This window comes from Rhinolophus sinicus, chromosome 1 (assembly GCF_057876585.1).
Source record: "Rhinolophus sinicus isolate RSI-liver-muscle chromosome 1, RSI-T2T, whole genome shotgun sequence".
NCBI classification, from domain to species: Eukaryota; Metazoa; Chordata; class Mammalia; order Chiroptera; family Rhinolophidae; genus Rhinolophus; species Rhinolophus sinicus.
Window position 1 is genome coordinate 69,991,764 of NC_142501.1, and position 18,643 is coordinate 70,010,406.

The 18,643-nt window shown below is 34.3% G+C and overlaps 1 protein-coding gene across 2 annotated transcripts in view; it reads left to right on the forward strand.

Moving 5' to 3' along the window:
- Nucleotides 1–18,643, forward strand: part of TRHDE (thyrotropin releasing hormone degrading enzyme) — a 364,858-nt gene that overhangs the window by 222,137 nt on the left and 124,078 nt on the right. The window lies entirely within an intron of this gene.

Below are 18,643 nucleotides of genomic sequence, written 5' to 3' on the forward strand. Positions count from 1 at the left end.
AAGTCTATTTCATCTTCGGTGTAGATTGAATTGCATTTATGCGATTTCTACGTGCTTTATTGATTTAATATTTTAAGTTTTTAAAAAAAGTTGCTAATTTTTTTTTTCTAAAAAGGAAGATACTACTGTTTATACCTAGAGATCAAATAATAATTCATCAGAATTCTTTGGGAGAGTGATTTAGATAAATGGTTTTACATTCAAGAAATGACTATCTCAATGATTATTAGTTAATATTGTATGCCATAATATATAAAGATACAAATTGTGTTATAAAATATCTTTTCAAATAACTTATCATTGCACTGGCTCAAAAAGAGTATTTTTTAATTAAAATTTTTTTCAATTACACTTGACATATAGCATTATATTAGTTTCAGGTGTACAGCATAATGATTAGATGTTTGTATAACTTATAAAGTGATCACCCTGATAAGTAACACAAAAGGTGTTTTTGATGTTTCATAAAAATAAGTGGAAGTGTAGAAACATACTTATTTTTTTAAATCTTTGTTAAATTTATTAGGGTGACATTGGTTATAAAATTATATAGGTTTCAAGTGTACATTTCTGTAATGCATCATTTACATATTGAAATGTGTGTTCACCACCCAAAGTCAATTCTCCTTCCATCACCATATATTTAACCCCCTTTACCGTCTTCTGTTCCTCTCCCCCCTTACTCTCTGGTAACTACTAAACTGTTATCTGTGTCTATGAGTTTTTGTTTGTTTGTTTGCTTGTCTTGTTCCTTTGTTGCTTTCATTTTTATATCCTACGTATGAGTGAAATCATATGTTTCTTGACTTTTTCTTTCTGACTTATTTTGCTTAGCATGATAATCTCAAGATCCATTCATGTGGATGCAAATTATAGTATTTCATCTTTTCGTATGGATTATTACTATTCTGTTGTATATATGTACACATCTTATTTATCCAATCATCAGTCGAAGGACACTTTGGCTGTTCTCATGTCTTGGCCACTGTGAATAATGCTGCAATGAGCATAGGGGTACATATATCTTTACAGATAAATGTTTTCAGATTTTTAGGGGCAGGTATCCAGAAGAGGGATTGCTAGGTCCTATGGTAATTCTATTTCTAATATTTTAATATTTTGAGGAAACTTCATACTATTTTCCAAATTTTATTTTTCTCAAATTTATTCCTAAGTATTTTCTTTTTTTCTTTTTTTTTTTTAATTGTTTATTTATTTTATTAGTTTCAAGTGTACAAAGCAACTTAATAGTTAGACACATAAAACGCTCATAAAGTGATAACCCACCCCCCAAGCTACTACCCCTCTGACATCTTATATAGCTGTTACAGTATCATCAACTATCTCCCTATATTGTACTCCATATCCCATGACTATATATAACTATATATTTAGTTATAGTTGATATTCAATATTATTCTACTTCATCTTCAGGTGTATAGCATGTTGGTCAGGCATCTACACAGTCTATGGCGTGAGCATTCTGAGAAGTCCACTGCCCATCTGGCACCTTACGTGATCTTTACAACATTGTTGATTATATTCCCCATACTGTATTAACTATCAATTTATATTTCTTTTTTATTTATTTATTTATTTATTTATTTATTTATTTATTTATTTATTTTTTAATTAGTTTCAGGTGCACAAGACAAAGCAAAACTTAGACGTTTATCATTTATATCCCTCACACTGTGTGAACCCCCCTCCCCCCATCCACTATCCCTCTGTACGTTCCCAAAACCTCTCACCTTCCCCTTATCCCCACCCCCCTGCCCCTCTAGCAACCCTCTGTTTTTCCTCCATGTTTCCAAAACTGTTTCTGATTAGTTCATTCACTATTCCTAAGTATTTTCAATGAAATACTTTCTATTGATATATTTGTCTTTCTGTGCAGCAATACCACCAGTCTTGATTGCTGTAGCTTTATAATAATCTGTGAAATAAGGTTGCTAGTTCTCCAATTTTGTTCTCCATGTTTTGTTTTAAGTTCTTTTCGTTATTCTTAGTCCTTTGAATTCGTATATAAATTTTAGAATGAATTTTTCAATTTCTACAGCAATTCTGTTGAATTGCAGGAATTGCCTTGCACTTATAAGACAATTTGGGAGAATTGACATCTTAGCAATATTAAGTGACCCATGAATGCAGTATAAGTATCCCCTGCTTTTCCAAAGTTCTCTTTAAATCACTTTGCTTTTATCAAAGACCTACATTAGTACCTGTTTTGCTAACCAAAAGAAATCTGAAGAGGATTTTCACTTTTAACAACAACAAAAAAAGGCCAAAAAACAGAAATAGTGTTCAGCATTTATTCTGTCGTCACCTGTTACAGAGACAGCACACACCCTGAACAGTGAGAGTAGCCCCACCAAACTCCTTCCCCCGAGAACTATACTTGATATCCAGCATTAAGTCACCATAGCTTTGAACTGTGTCTGTGAGCATCTGTGCTTTATCTCAGCCTACTTTGTGCATTCATTAGCAAGATGTGTCCTAAGGTTATTTCTTCTTAGGCTTTACACCATTTTGGCTTATAAAAGGTTTCATAGGACCACCCTGGATTTGGATAATAGTGAAACTTGTATACCCGTTAATATCCATTAATTTAGTTACTCTTTATTTTCTCTCAATAATGTAGTTTTCAGTGAATAGATTTTTCATATCTATTTTCATATTTATTCCTAAATATTTTACTCTTTTAGGTTATTGTAAATGGTATTGGTTTTAATTTCCATTTCTATTTTTTTATTCTATTGTAAAAATACAATTGATTTTTGTATATTTATTTTGTACAATGTTAAATAGAAATAGTAAAAGCAAACATCTTTGTATTATTCCTGATTTTAGCAATATGTTGTCTTTTACCATTAGGCATGATGTTGTCTCAAATATTTTATAAATATCCTTTATTAGGTTGAAAGAGTTGCATTCTATCCCTATGTTACCAAGAATTTTAATCCAAAATGGATGCTGATTTCATCAAATATTTTGTCCTCATTTATTAAGATGGTCAGATATTTGTTTGTTTAGTTTGTAGTATGATGAAGTATATTGATTGATTTTTGGATGTTAGACTATCCTTTTATTCCTGCAACAAATACATTTGGTCACAATTTCTTTTTTTAATATATGTGTAGTTGGGCTCAATTTGCTAAAAAGTTGTTTAGAAATTTTACATCTATGTTTATAAGGGACATTGGTCTGTAGTTTATTTGTAAACTCTTTGGTTTTGTTATCATTATAATACTAGCTTCATAGGTTGGAAACAATTACTTCCTTTTCAATTTTCTGGGAGAATTTCTTTCTTTCTTTGTTAAATGTTTGGTAGAATCTCGGACTGGAATTTTCTTCATGGTAAGATTTTTAACTAATAATTTCATCAAAATATAGTGGGTTGTTCATGTTATTCATGTCTTCTTGAGTGACCTTTGGTAGTTTGTATCTTTTAAAGGATTTGACTCATTTCATCTAAAATGTTTCACTTATTAACATAAAGTTATATATGATATATTCTCTTATCCTTTTTTTAAAAAAAACCTTTAAAAAATTATTGGGGAATATTGGGGAACAGTGTGTTTCTCCAGGGCCCATCAGCTCCAAGTCGTTGTCCTTCAATCTAGTTGTGGAGGGTGCAGCTCAGCTCTAAGTCCAGTAGCCTGTCTTCAATCTTAGTTGCAGGGGGTGGAGCCCACCATCCCATGCGGGAATTGAACTGGCAACCTTGTTGTTGAGAGCTCAGGCTCTAACAAACTGAACCATCCGGTGGCCCCTCTGGAAGCTCAGCGGCTGCTTGTTGTCTTCAATCTATTTGTGGAGGGCACAGCTCACTGGCCCATATTGGAATCGAACCGGCAACCCTGTTTTTCAGAACTTGCTCTCTAACCAATTGAGCCATCTGGCCGCCCCTTTCTTACCCTTTTAATGAATCTCTAGTGATGTCATTTTTATTCCAGATGTTTTGTTTTATCATTTTTTCTATTAGTCTAGATAGAAGTTTATACATTTTATTTAAAAAAAGCCTTTGATTTAATTGATTCTTGTTCTTTCTATAGATTTCCTCTCTAATTATTATTATTTCCCCTATATACTTCAGGTTTAACTTGTGTTTTTCTTATTCTAGTTTATTAAGGTGCAAGATGAGGTCATTAGTTGACTTCTATTCTAATTCAGGTGTTTATTCTACAAATTTCTTCCCAAGTGCACTGCCTAGGGCATGATACAAATTTTGATATATTGAGGTTTCATTTTCATTCACTTTAAAATAATTTCTAATTTCCTGTTTGATTTATTAGTTGCCCCATGAGGTATTCAAAGTGTGCTATTTAGTTTACAAGTATTTGAAGATTTTTCCAGAAAACCTTCTTTTATTTATTTCTTATTTAATTCTGTTGTGGTAAGTGAAATATATAGTATGTCTCCTTAGAATTCTTGAGGCTTGTCTTATGGCCCAGAATTTGGTATCTGTTGCTAACTGTACTTTATGCACTTCAAAAGAATGTGTATTTCACTATTGTTGGCTGGAGAGTCTTATAAATGCCAATTAGGTCACATTGGTTAATAGAGTTGTTCAGGTCTTTTATACCCTTATTGATTTTCTGTCTGCTTGTTCATCATGCTTTGTTGATGGCCCTCATCATTTGGATTCACCCACATGGTGTCAAATCAGATATCTAAAAATGTAGTAGACAGTAGTGCTTCCCTCCCCCTTCCCTCCTTCTTGCTGGTATATCTGGAAAATAATCTTCTAATGTGACTCTACAATAAATAAAGATAAGAACAATTTGACTATAACCTCGGGAACTTCATTTTGACAATCTCCGTATCAGTACTTACTGTATATTTAGTGTCTTCACCTAGTCCTCTGACTTGACTTCTCTCAAGATCTTTGTATCAGTAAGGCATATGTGAGTAATATGCAATAACCAATTTAACTTTGTAGGTGGAATGGAAAAAACCTTTCTGGATGTATGAAAGGTACTATGTCATTCTAGGTTGTATGACAGGTAATGTGGATAACTGTACAACCCTAAATAACATCAACTGCTAATAGTTATTGAATGCTTACTCTGTGCTAGTCACTGTACCAAACTCTTTACATGTATTAACTCATTTAATTCTAATAACCTCCTTTTGGGATTGTTAGTTTCATAATCATCATTTTAAAGATGAGGATATTGAGTCATGGTTAATCCAAGGATATGTTCTCCAGAAAATCAGGCTCCAGAGCCAAAATGATTGCCACTACCATATTTGATCAACAAGCTTGGTTGGAGCACTAATTTGTAAGTTTCTACTTATGTTCCATGCACTGTATGCTGAGTGCTAGGGTATACCAATCAATAAGACAGAAAGGAGAGACAGCTTATAAATAAGTCAGTGCAATAACACATAACGATTAACAGTAATATTTCCATTTTAAATGTAGAAACCTAATTTAAACCATCTTAAGCAATAAAAAGGAATTTGTGGACTGAATCACTGATAAACTTGAGATTTAGTATTAGCTTTAGGAATGGTTGAATCCAGGTATTTTTAACAGTATTGTCAGAAATCTACCTTTCATCAGTTTCAAGGCTCTTTGCCTCTATATGACATAATTTCTAAGTAATTCTTATAAAGATGGTCCCAAACAAGTTTAGGTTGATAGAGTTCTCAACTTTCTGATCCTTTTGAGCTCAGAGTAAGAGTACATTTCCTCTCTCACAACAGAATCTATTTCTATTGCCCCGAGGGTTGTGGTTTGTTCTGATTAGGTAATAGATCACCACCAGCCAATCCCTATGTCGTGGACTGGAGAGTCCCCATGGACATTCTGACTGGCTAAAATGGCTCATGAGCTCATGCTCTTGTGGGAGAGACAGGCCACATTATTGGCAGGCCTACTGGAATCACTTGAAGTAAGGTTTCAGAAGAAAACGATGGCTAGAAAAAAGTACTGGATGCCAACCTTAAAATATTAGGACTTACAATAGAAATAAGAACAAGATATAGTCATGGGGTAAGGGGAAGGGAAGTGACAAAAAGGCAAGAAAGAACCATTCTCTAGAGAAGGCTCAGAAAAGGAAGACAATGGTGATTGAGTGGAATATCAAGGAGTTTAACATGGTCACAGAACAGCGAGGTTATGGGGTAGTAGACAGGCTGGGGAGATAGCTGGTTAGAACTTGGGGGACCTCTTATATGATACTAAGAAGTTTGAAGTTTATTCAGCAGGTCAGCAGGAACTAAGGGAGAGTTTCAACCAAGGTATAACATAATCAAAATTTTATCCTAGAAAGAATAGTCCTGTAGGTGTGGTAGAGATAGAAGTAATATATAGGTCTAGAAATTTCAGAAAAGCTTGTAGTGACTAGAGCTGTAGCACGTAGAGAATTTTTTGGGTTTTTTTTTTTTTTTGGTATTGTAGTATATAGCACTTAATAAAACCTTCTTGCCACTGCTTTTCTGTGCCCTTCTCCCAGAAGATCCCTGTTACTAGACAACATTAACCTTTGCCAAAAGGTAGCCTCTCTTTGCATCAGTGCTTCTCTGGCTTATCATCTCTTGTAATTATTCTTTTAATAATTATTCTAATTATTCCCTCTTCTGTTTTCTGAAGATTATAGAGAAATAAAGGTTAGGAACCAACAGATCAAATGCTAATTACTTTGTGGATTTAAATTAAAGATTTAAATGTTTTTGGAGAAATACCAAGTGATATTCAATATGGATAGTCTCAAGACCAGTATTAAATGAAAACAAAACAAAACAAAACAAAACAAAAACTCCTAGAATCACATATATATTTTTAGAATGGGAAGAGAAAAAAGTAAGAACTAGTCTGTGAGGAAAAAAAGTTAAATGAGTTATATTCAGTAAAATAACAAAATTTCAATTTCAATTTTAATAGTGGATTGAAAATGCTTTTATCCTAAAAGTATAATGGAAACAGGAAAATACTGCCAATAGATAGGTCAACTGGAAAAGATAGATTGAGATAGTCTCTTTTCTCTAAAAGCACAAGGAGAAATATGAATCTATGACCCAGTGACCTGGATGATGAAAGTAAGCGAATGCTCATTAAATTTACATATGATGCCACATTGGAGAAGATGCTATAAGCTTGAGAGAAAGGAACTGATGTCAACATAACAAGCAAATTTAAAAAGGATGCTTTAAAAACAAGAATACCTTTTAGCAATCCTTATATCAAGGATTTTAGAGACTAATGAAATTATGTAGAATAAAAGAAAAGAATTGGCAAGCAGAGAAAAATCCACAAGGGGTCATGGTGAACACAAATTAAAAAAGGGGATGTGGCAATTCAACTTGCAGTACTCTACCAATATATTCCAGACTTAAAGTGTGAAAATCCTTGTATGGCTAAAGAGGAAAATGTACACATTTTCTATACCTTAAAAGTGAATATGAAAAGACCATTCAGCCATTTTCACTACTGTCCCCTTCTGATACCAGATTCCCCATCTACAGCATCATGTCAGCCAGGCCATGATTAGTACATGGAAAGAACACATATCGACTCTCTCTATAGGACAGGTTATTTCTGTAGGAAAAACAAAAGTAAGGTGGTGCCTTCCATCAAGAATATCCTCTAGAAGTAGACATGAAACATGAAATAAAAACAATAATTATGCCAAGACTAACAGTAAAGTACATCTATCATTTAATGAGCACTTTCTATGTACAAGGCATTTTGCGAAATGCTTTGCTTGTATGATCCCATTTTACTCCTAACAGAAACCTTGGACTGTAGGCATTTTAACCCATTTTACTAATAAGGAAATTGACTGAAAAAAAGTAAGTGATTTCCACTGTGTCAGACATCCAGCAACTGAACAAGCCAGGATTTGAGGTCAGATCTGTCTAACTCCAAATTCTGGGCTCTTACCTATGAAACTTTTCACAGATCAATAAATATATTTTAAGGCAAGTTATGATCTGAACCGTCTCAGTGGATGGCAACTCCAAGTTCTCAGGCCACTTTTGATCCTGTCTTCTTTCATCCTATTTGTCAGGAAATCTTACTGTCTCTGTCAAAATATTTCCAGAATCTGACCTCTCCTCCCCATCATTACTGTTGCCATAGTGGTCTGAATCACCACCATATTGCCACATAATTTCCTAAAAGCTCTCTCTGTTTCTAATCCTGCTCCCTACAGTCTATTTTTAACCAAGCCCTCAGAATGATCTTTTTAAAAACCTAAGTCAGATAGTGTACATTGCTTGAAACCCTACAATGACTCCCCGCCAAAGTGAGAATAAAAAAACAGTCTTTATGATGACCCACAGGGCTCTATCTGATCTCCACTCACGCCTTATCCACAATCCCCCATAGACCCCTTACCCTTATTCTACCTCTTACCTCTCTGACTTCATCTCTTATCACTGTCCCTGCACTCAGGGTACTCCTGTTTCACTGGTTCACTTGCTTTCCCCGAAATCCAACAAAACTCTACCACTCTAGAGCCTTGAGCTGGCTGTTCCCTCTGTAGGGAGTGATGTTACTCCAGAGATCGTTGTAGTTCTAACTTATTCTCCTTGAAGCCTTTATTTAAATGTCACCTTCTCAAAGAGGACACCCATTTAAAATGTCAGCTGACACCCTCACTGTTTTCTTCACTCATTTCCCTTATTCTAATCCACTTACTGTTTTGTCCTATGGTACAAAATCACCTTCTAGCATATTACACAATTTATTTAATATTATGTTTACCATATTATCTGACTTCCTGCTTACCCCACTGAATATGAGTTTCATAAAGGGAGGGCTCCATGTCTGTTTTTCACTGTTTTCCAGCACTCATTATACTGCCTGCATGTAGTAGGCGCTCAATAAATTTGTTGAGTTGAATTAAAGTAAATGTCAGAAAATCAATAGAAGCAAACATTATGGTGTTTCAGAGGGGACGATCCATCTCTTTATAGGAATTAGGAAAAAGAGTTGGCACTTGAAATAGGATTAAAGAGTTTCAAATGTAATTCCACATGCATTCCAGAGGGGCAGGGAAGATTGTGTTGCCCAGTCATTCTGTTTACTAATGGGTTCTGTCCCGTGTGGCCTGACCCCTCAGCCCTGGACCTCACGGGACCCCTATCATGTCAGCTCAGCTCTTCTCCTGCTGTCTCTGTATTCTCCTGCTTCAGGCATAATCAGTCTCCTGTTCTGCAAATCTTTCCAGCTTTTATTCTTCTAAACAGGTACTTCTTAGTCTCTGCTTTCTCTGTTCACAATCAACTACATACATTTTATCAAATGAATGTAGTTTACTATTTTGTCCTTTATGACACATTTGTACATACTTTACTATACTGTATCCGATGTACTATATATAATATATATGTATATATTTACAGGTTAACGACAGCACTTGTGGTCATTTCTATAAAACAGTGGACCACAGGCTTTTGGTCAGGTGTATAACGGCAATCATACTAGCAGTAGGAATAATAGTATCAATTGTTCTTTTTGAGCCTATTTTGCCACTGGACATCCATTTAAGAATCTTACTTAATCTCCCACCACTGTAAGGTAGATATTAACTCCAATTTACATCAGAGTAAACAGAGGTCCAGGGAGTTTAATGATGTTCTCAGGCTCCCAGGCCTCAGAGCTGGGATTCACATCTCATTGTTTCTAACTCATGCTAAGATGCTTTCCTTAACTAATTGCCTATTATGCCACTGTTTCAATAGGAAATATGATTTGGGTTGCAGTCTTTTGACATATACTAGAGTAAGGGATTTTCCTGAATAAAAGTAGTATTTTAAAATAAGTAATGTACTGGCATGCAAATTAAAAATAAGGGTTATAAAATCTGGGAAGTAATTGCTGGTTAAGATAATCTTATAAAGAAAATGTGAACAAGTTTAAGAGACTGAGAAAAATTAAACAAAGAACAGAGAGAGGGATGGAGGGAGAGAGAATGATTTAGAAGCAATTGGAGATAATCTTATCAGAATAGCTAAATAACTTACATATGTCCACTCTGGAGGATAGAGGGCTAAGAGGTGACTTAATAATTGGCTCTAATATATATAAATGGTCATTATAAGACAGCTACTCACCACCTCTCTGTCAACATCAAGGTCAGAGTAAGCTAACTGGCCTTAAAACAGGAAGAAATTTCAGTTAATCTAAGAAAGACCTTCTTGATACAAAAGGCAAACATTTTAATATGAACTACTGAGGATTATAATATCTTTATTCTTTGATATTCTTTAAAAATAAAATTAAAAATCTGCTCCCAGGTTAGCAAACTAAATTAGAAGACTGTTAAAAAAATTCCTCCTGGATCTTCACAACGTGGCATATCATAGTCAAATGATGTAAGATAAAATTATAATTTGTTAGAAATTAATTTTGCATGCATATATTTATCCCTGTATCATTCATTTTTCCCCCTTGATTATATGTGTAGAAGTGTGAATTGTAAAGGAAGCAAACTACTTGCTTCTTAGGGATGGGAAAATTTAGAGGTAATTCCCATCCCTCTCTGAATCATCTGTTGATATTTATAAAAACAACGCCAACAAAATATCAAAAGAATGTCCAGGATAGTATATACTTTAGTGACTCTTTCTCTTTGTTACCAGTGTGTCTTGCCTTTGTGTTTGGCCTTGAATTATCATTATTCTAGGCCAGAAGTGATTGTAAGACATTCATGTAAAGGAAATGCCTTTTTCACCTCTTAAAGAAAATGTACATGGTGGGAGGAGATGATTTTATTGACATTTCTGTGATAAATGCCTTTACCAACTACTGGTAAATTATTAATTTGTGCATTTTGCTGATGGAAGCAAGTTTCCTTTTGCATATGTGTTTGATTCATCGCCATTTGAATGGTTTCTTTCTTTTTTTCTTGCTCAACTCCTAATACTTAAAACCGCTTGCTTTTTACTTTCTAGTAATTTACACTTCTCTCCCCTAGCTGTTCCTCTCTGATTTAGATTTGCTTGATGAAACTAAAAGAAAAAGTATGTATTTAATAAAAATGACTAACATATTACTCAATAGTATAAAGAATCCCAAAAGATTATTATCCTATCTGGCACCTCTTGTGTTTTGTTTTGTTATTAGCTAATGGTTTAGTATGCTAGTTTTGAATTCCTCTGCTGCACACAGTTTGTCCTTTTTACTTTGCTGAAATGCTTAAGAAGGTTTTGACTTTATTCTTCTGCTGTTTTTGAAGCTAGAGTGGTGATCACACATCATAAGAAGCTTAAGACCAGGCCTTTGTTTACTCTTAGCTTGCAGAAGTTGATAGTATTGAGATTCTGCTTCTGCAGCTTTCTGAAATATGTTCACCATTACAGTTGTTCTTAGTGTTTTGCTTATGCAAAAAACCTAATTCTAATGACTTCTGCAGTGGTTCTGTCATGCCAGACTTCATCAATAGCCATAATTAAAAATAAAAAGTACCATTTCAATTAGTATAAATGGTAATATACAACAAGTGTTCCATTCCTGTAACTTGCTCACCCTGCAACTCTCTGTGACTTTAATTCCATTACGCTAGGAGGCAGCTATAATGCATCTCAGAAAGGAATGGAGCTTCTGTTAACAGAACAAGGTCAATTCAGTTAGGAGACCTGTGAATCTGAAATTGTTTTATATAGGATAGTCAGAGAGAAAAAGCAATTGAAGAGAAAAACTAAAAAGAATTGGGAATCAGCCAATGTATATCCCCCTAGAACATATGGGGATTGCAGTGTTTTGAATAGATTTTCTGGAATAATGGGATTCCATGGTGTTTAGAAAAAGGACAAATACATTTAGGAATAAATTAAGATTTAAAGGATAAACAAGTAAGGCTACTGGAATTAAGGGTTGACATTTTGACAAATGAGAAGTATAGAAGAAGGAAAAGGAGAACAGGATTAAAACTACCTTTTTACAAAAAAGAATGGTTGTGGAAAATGAAGAATAAAAATGTTCACAATATAAGCAGTTTGTATACTTATAACAATGGAATAGGTTGGGAGAGGTTGAACTGAATTAAATTTTTTTCCTGAAGAATAATGGTGACTAGATTGTGCTTTAGTGTCTGATGGATTCATCTTTTTACTCAACATGATGACCACCAATTTTTAATCAACAACACATGGTGTATTGATGTAGTATAAAAATCTTCAGAAGCCCTGTATGGTTACTAATATTACATATGAAGTTCAAAAGAGTTATCCCCCAATTGTTTTATCATTAGGGACTCTTATAATAATTACTATTCCTCTTTCATGTGAAGCCAAAGATTGCCTATGTTTATTACTAAAATAATTATACTTACCAAGTATTAAACAATTCACCTCTATATTAATCAAAGACTTATGTAAGTCTTAATCAGAGTTTCTGTTGCAAATGTGCCAAACTGAGTTACTACTCAGGGTAGATACAACCTTAGTCAAACAAGAAAAACTTTCCTGTTTGGCTCTGTAGCCTTTTTGGAGGTAAATATGCTATTTCCCTTGAAATAATGAAAATATTTATTTGGACACACTTTCACAGATATTTTCATGGATGCAAAAGGTCATTTGATGATGAACTGAGAAAATTATCTAGAGATTATATATTTGCTACATACTTCATCATTCATGCTATTGCATATTTCCTGGTAGCATTTAATCAAGTTTTTGGTCTTTCTGCTTTTTAAAAATAGAATGTCTTTCAGCTTTTTTTGAGTTGTCTCTATATCAGTATTAGAAAGCTAACCTGTGATTTTGTACAACATATTCTTACCTTTAAAAAACAGAGAGATTAAAAAAAAAAAATATTGAAGTCAGCTTTTCCTGAGGGCATTTTACCAACCAGGAGAATTTGAGCACAATTTTCAAGGTTTCACAGAGATAGGAAAAGAAGACAAGAGCCAAAGGTGAGAAGTTTAATGGGAAGCTTCCCATAAAGCCAGGACCTTAAAGAACTACACCTTTAGCACACAGATGAACTAGAAATAAACCTATCTCCTTCCTCAGGAGACTACAAAGAAATGATCTGTTTTAAAGTTGGACAGCAAGTAGAGACAGAAAGAAAATCTCCCCTGAAAATTGACAACCACGAGCAACCCTTGCTTGACGTTTTAGCTCAAATGAAAACAACCTCAGTACACTATAAACATCAAGTCAGAATTTTAATTTAAAATCATTTAAAATTAATTTTAATTTAAAATCCTGAACTAGAGGTGTCTCCTGATGACAGACAGAAAGTAAAACAAATTCTATTTAGAAATACATGCTTTCATATCACATCTCAAGAGATTTCCACAGATATATCCCCCCCAAAAAAAGAGCATAATATAATAAAAAATCATCCAGTATGCAAGGAAACAAGGTTCCATGACCATGAGACAGCTAAAATAATTGAAAACAGAATTATTCATGCGTATCATTAAAATACTGGGGGTGCCAAAAAAATGTATGCAAGTGGACACTTTGGTCAACGTTGCTCAAGCAGTAGTTCACCGTAATCAGAAGGGTCTGGATGCTGATGGTAACCACTTTGAGTACCTCTTGTAAGTGCAGAAGTCAAACGTGACTTGTATTCATCTTTTGTTATTGGTATGTATTAAGTATTACAATTTTAATACAGTTTTCCTTTCTTAAAATGCGTATACTTTTTTTTGGCACCCTCTGTATTGGATATGTTAGATATAGAGTATAAAATAATATATTAATACATTTGAGGAAATTAAAAGACTCTTGAATATATAAACAAAATAATACAAGCAACCAGATTTTTAAAAATAACTAATGAGGATTCCTAGAAATGAAAATGTAACAACTGCATTTAAAAATATAGTACATTTAGTAGATGGTTTATCACAGATTAGAAAGAGCTGAAGAGGCAGTTGTAAACAGGAAGATAGAATTGAAGAAACTATCCAGAGTGCAGCGTGCAGAGACAAAGAGATGGAAAATATGAACGAGAGGTTAACAGACATAGGAGAGGGAGAGAAAAGGTCTAACAAATGGAATACATAAACTCACTACCTAGCTTCACTTACTTTTCTATCCTTTGTTTCTTCATCAAATTCCTACTTCTTAGCTACAGGCACTAAAGTTTTACGTTAAACGATAGCATCATTCTTAGAAACAGAGTTTGGAGTTGGATCTCAGATTCTCTTTAAGTAATGAATTTTACCCATCAACAAAGTACTATTTTATCATCTTTTTTTTTCTTTTGTTACCATCTTAAAAGTTTGAACAAGATAAAACAGTGATATTAATTTAAAAGTTGAACACAGTGTACTTTTTATATTAATAGTTATTTTCTATCAAGTGCTCACTATGTTACTGGAGTTTTTTTTTAATTAAATTTATTTGGGTGACAACAGTTAGTAAAATTACATAGGTTTCAAGTGTACAATTCTGTAACACATCATCTATATATCACATTGTGTGCTCACTACCCAGAGTCAGTTCTCCTTCCATCACCATATATTTGACCCCCTTTACCCTCTTCTACTATCCCTCCTCCCCCCTTACCCTCTGGTAACCACTAAACTGTTGTCTGTGTCTGAGTTACTGTTTCTTTATTTGTTTGTTTTGTTCCTTTGTTGCTTTCAGTTTTATATCCCACATATGAGTGAAATCTTCTGGTTCTCGACTTTTTCTGTCTGACTTATTTCACTTAGCATAATAATTTCAAGATCCATCCATGTTGTCACAAATGGCAGTATTTCATCTTTTCTTATGGCAGAGTAATATTCCATCGTGTATATATACCACATCTGCTTTACCCAATCATCTATCAAAGGACATTTTGGTTGTTTCCATGTCTTGGCCACCGTGAATAATGCTACAATGAACATCAGAGTACATATATATTTATGGATAAATGTTTTCAGATTTGGGGGGTAGATATCCAGGAGAGGGATTGCAGGGTCATATGGTAATTCTATTCTTAATCTTTTGAGGAACCTCCACACTGCCTTCCATAACTGCTGCACCAGTCTGCATTCCCACCAGCAGTGTATGAGGGTTCCTTTTTCTCCACAGCCTCTCCAACACTTGTTATTATTTGTCTTGTTGATGATAGCCATGCTAACAGGTGTGATGTGATAACTCATTGTGGAGTTTTACCGTACCTCATTCCATTTAAGTATGACATCAAGGTGAAGCCTAGAGTAGTTACATTTTTAGTGTGTACATGTACAACTCGTGAGTAGAAGAACCAAGATTTCAACCAAACCTACCTGACTCCAAAGTCTGTTCTCTTATCACCTTATCACATAGTCAAATATGTGTGGGCTTTCACAGTAGAGAAGATTATACATTTATGCAGATGATTCTGCCTTTATCTGACCATTTATTTCACCTCTCTTTTGAAATGATCTTTAGATACAATTCCTTGCCTGTCCAAGAAAATCAGTGTCATAACTTTATGTTCCTGAAAAGTCTACCTTGACCAGATATTTTTATTTTGTTTGTCCTCCCTTCTCATCCATCATTATAATACTCTACTTAGCTCTTCCTGGCTTACTCCTTTCTACTTTTTGAGCCAGCAGCCTAAGGATCCTCAGAAAAATGTTATACTAAGACTGTCTTGGAACTGAGAGTCCATAAGTAGTAAAGTGCAAGGCTGGAGTAGGCTGTGTGGGTCAAGTTGACTCTGAGAAGCATGGTTAGGTTTCTATAGAGTGAGCACATGAGAAGCAAACCAGCTGGTGCAGTTCACTTTTGCACTACCTCACATCTGTACTTTTACAATAGGATGCAATTATCTCAGTGTCATAAAAATATCTGGCCTAAAGTAGATAATTTTTGGTATGTATCCCTCTGTTAAATACTATTATCAATTTAAGCAAAGCAATGATAAAGCAGTTCAATATCCATGTTTTGCTTATATATTTCCCAAATGGTTTTCTAGCCCCACAATTTTGAGATGAAATTCGTTGCCACATTATTGTCCTTCTAGAAGGGCATCAGTCACAGCAGGGACTTCGTGAATAAATTGGAGCAATCAAACTATTTCAGTAGTCACATTTGTTAAGAGTAAAAGCAAGAGTTTTAAGTGCTAATGTCTAAAACAATTTTTTTTTTCTTTTTCAGTTTGAAATTAGTGTGGTGGTAGTGTTGAGGGAAAGTTAGTATATTTAAAGGCATGTTGTCTGAAATAATAACCTCAATTAACTCTTCTATAACACCATGGTGGACCAATTACTTTTGTATAAGTTCTTTCTATATATTATCATTAATCCTTATAACAACCCCATGGTCAAGATACTCTTTCCATCATCATTTTATGGATGACAGAATTTAGGAAGTGACTTAAGCAATATCACAAAGTTAGTAAATGTTGGAGTCAGGATTTATACATTGACAATTTTATTTCTGTTCTTAGTCAACTACACTAGACTGGTAATCCTTTGATTTCCTTTTATGTTTAGACAGCACATTGCCTATAAAACATAAAGAGACCCTCATTTATTTTTAGTAAAGATCTTATATTTTGTAATTATTTGTTTAATAGTCCGCTTGAAATCAAAGCTTTAGCAATATACTAATTATTACCTAGTTCAGTGCCTTATAGATAGTGAGCACACAATAAATACTTGTAGTTTGAATGAATTTTAACAGTGACTAATATTACCACCCAAACCCTCAGAGACTTTAAGGTAAAATTTTAATTTCTAGTTGTTTCAGATTCCTCATAGCAGTAATTTTGAGATGTTTTTGCTTTTTATTTTAATCACTTATCATGTAAAAGAGAAATAAAAATATGGCCCTGTATACTATTAAGAAAAGTCATGTTTTATTAAATGCTGATACTACCTTTTAAAGAGTTCTTGAACTTGAACTATTCATACTTTTCCTGGAAAGTAATGCAGAGTACATCTTCTTTTGCTTGTCCTGAATTTGCTTTCTTAAGCGTTAAGTGGTACTTCTGTGTTCTGGTATCCCATACTTCCTTAGACAAACCCGAGGGATAAGTTAGGAAGGTTCAAAGCACCCCTCACCTCTGCGATGAAGGTCCTGGAAAAAAGGAGCATAGCTGACTCTTAGTGTGCCTCGATGCCTCTGTCAGAGATAGCTCACAGTCTGATGGATCATTGATCTGCCTCTTTATGGCATTTTTTTGGTTCCTAATTCCATTTTTATACACTTTAAGAGCTAAGTCTTTTGTTGTTTTCCACTTCTGCTTGAGAAAACATTTTTATAGCTTTGGGACTAAATGTTTCTTTTTATCAGCTCATTTTAATGTCTCTTTCAGTGAACTTGTGGCCAAATGTTTTTTTTATCAGCTCATTTTAATATCTCTTTCAGTGAACTGAAGCCATGATATTACTGGTAGAATTTTGGGGAAATTTGCTATGGGCCAAGCGGAACCCTTTTGCTTTTCTCCCAGAAATAATAAAATAAGAGTCATTTGCTTTTTCCCTTTCACACTTGCTCTATGGTAAACCATGAGAAACTCACGTTGAGTTTATGGTTTAACCTTGAATTGTTTCTAAAATGAAAGGGTGCTAGATCACCAGATATTAGGATAGTTTATTTCTTCTAGGCTTCTGGTAGTGTCAACAATGAATGTTTTTTTGTTTGCTTTGTTTTGCTTGGTTTTGATTGATTATAAAAAGAAAGGAAGAAAGCAAGAGGTATAAATTTGCTGCCACGTACAAGAAGCTAAATTTTAGAAAAGTAATAACAGAACCTGTGATGTAGATATTTGCTTACAGAGAGTTAAATACTTTCTCATAGGTTCCTAGGAGAAAGGGCATTGTGCATTTTTATGTACGTGTCTTGGGAAGTTTTAACCTACAAAGGTGATGTTTTCCAAAGTATGATCTGTGGAATACCACAGTGTACTCTCTTAAAATTATTTTCTTCCTCCTCAGTCAGATATTGAAACTTCAAATTTTATTGATCTGGCTTAATGGCATTGCACAAAACTATACCTTAAGTGAGAGATTGAAACGGTGAATTTCTCCTGTTGAGTAAACTCTGGCAAGACTGTATTTGCTTGTTTCTATATAAACACGGCCTAATTGTGCTCGTGGCCCACCACCTCAGAAGAGTTTGCTTCATGATAAATGGCTGGCTGCTTTGGTTCCTTGGAGGATATGTTTTTGAATTTTAAAATACTCTAAGTACGGAATATATCTGTGGTTTACCACACTGAAAACAAAAATCAAAAGCTGAGGGGAAAGCTCTCCTTATGTTTCACAAGAGGGGATGGAGATGAACATGTACCTCATTGACTCGTGTCTACGTGTTATCGAGTCCTCCATACTAACCTGCTCCCCAACATGCTCTGCTACCCACAAGCATCCAAACTGAATTGATAACTTCTGCTTTTTTCGAGGAGAAGCAAGGAAAGAAATGAGCCATTTCTCAATGAAATATGTGAAGACGCTAATTATATATTTTCTTGAGAAGAGCTGAAGGTGGTTTGATGAAACTTTAATCTGGGCATTTCAGTGTCTCTGTAAACTCACCCTGAAGTCAGGATAACAGAAAGGGAGATCGGGAAAACCTTACTCAAGCAAGTATTTTCCTTATCCTGCAAATATTGGAACAGTAAAATAATTTTCTTCGCTTGCAGACGAAATTCATTCATATCATGTATAAATGAATCTGACCATGAAGATTAGAGAGTGTCATTCAGTTATCAAGCCCATGCCATAGCAAGATGTTTTTCCTTTTTGCTTCT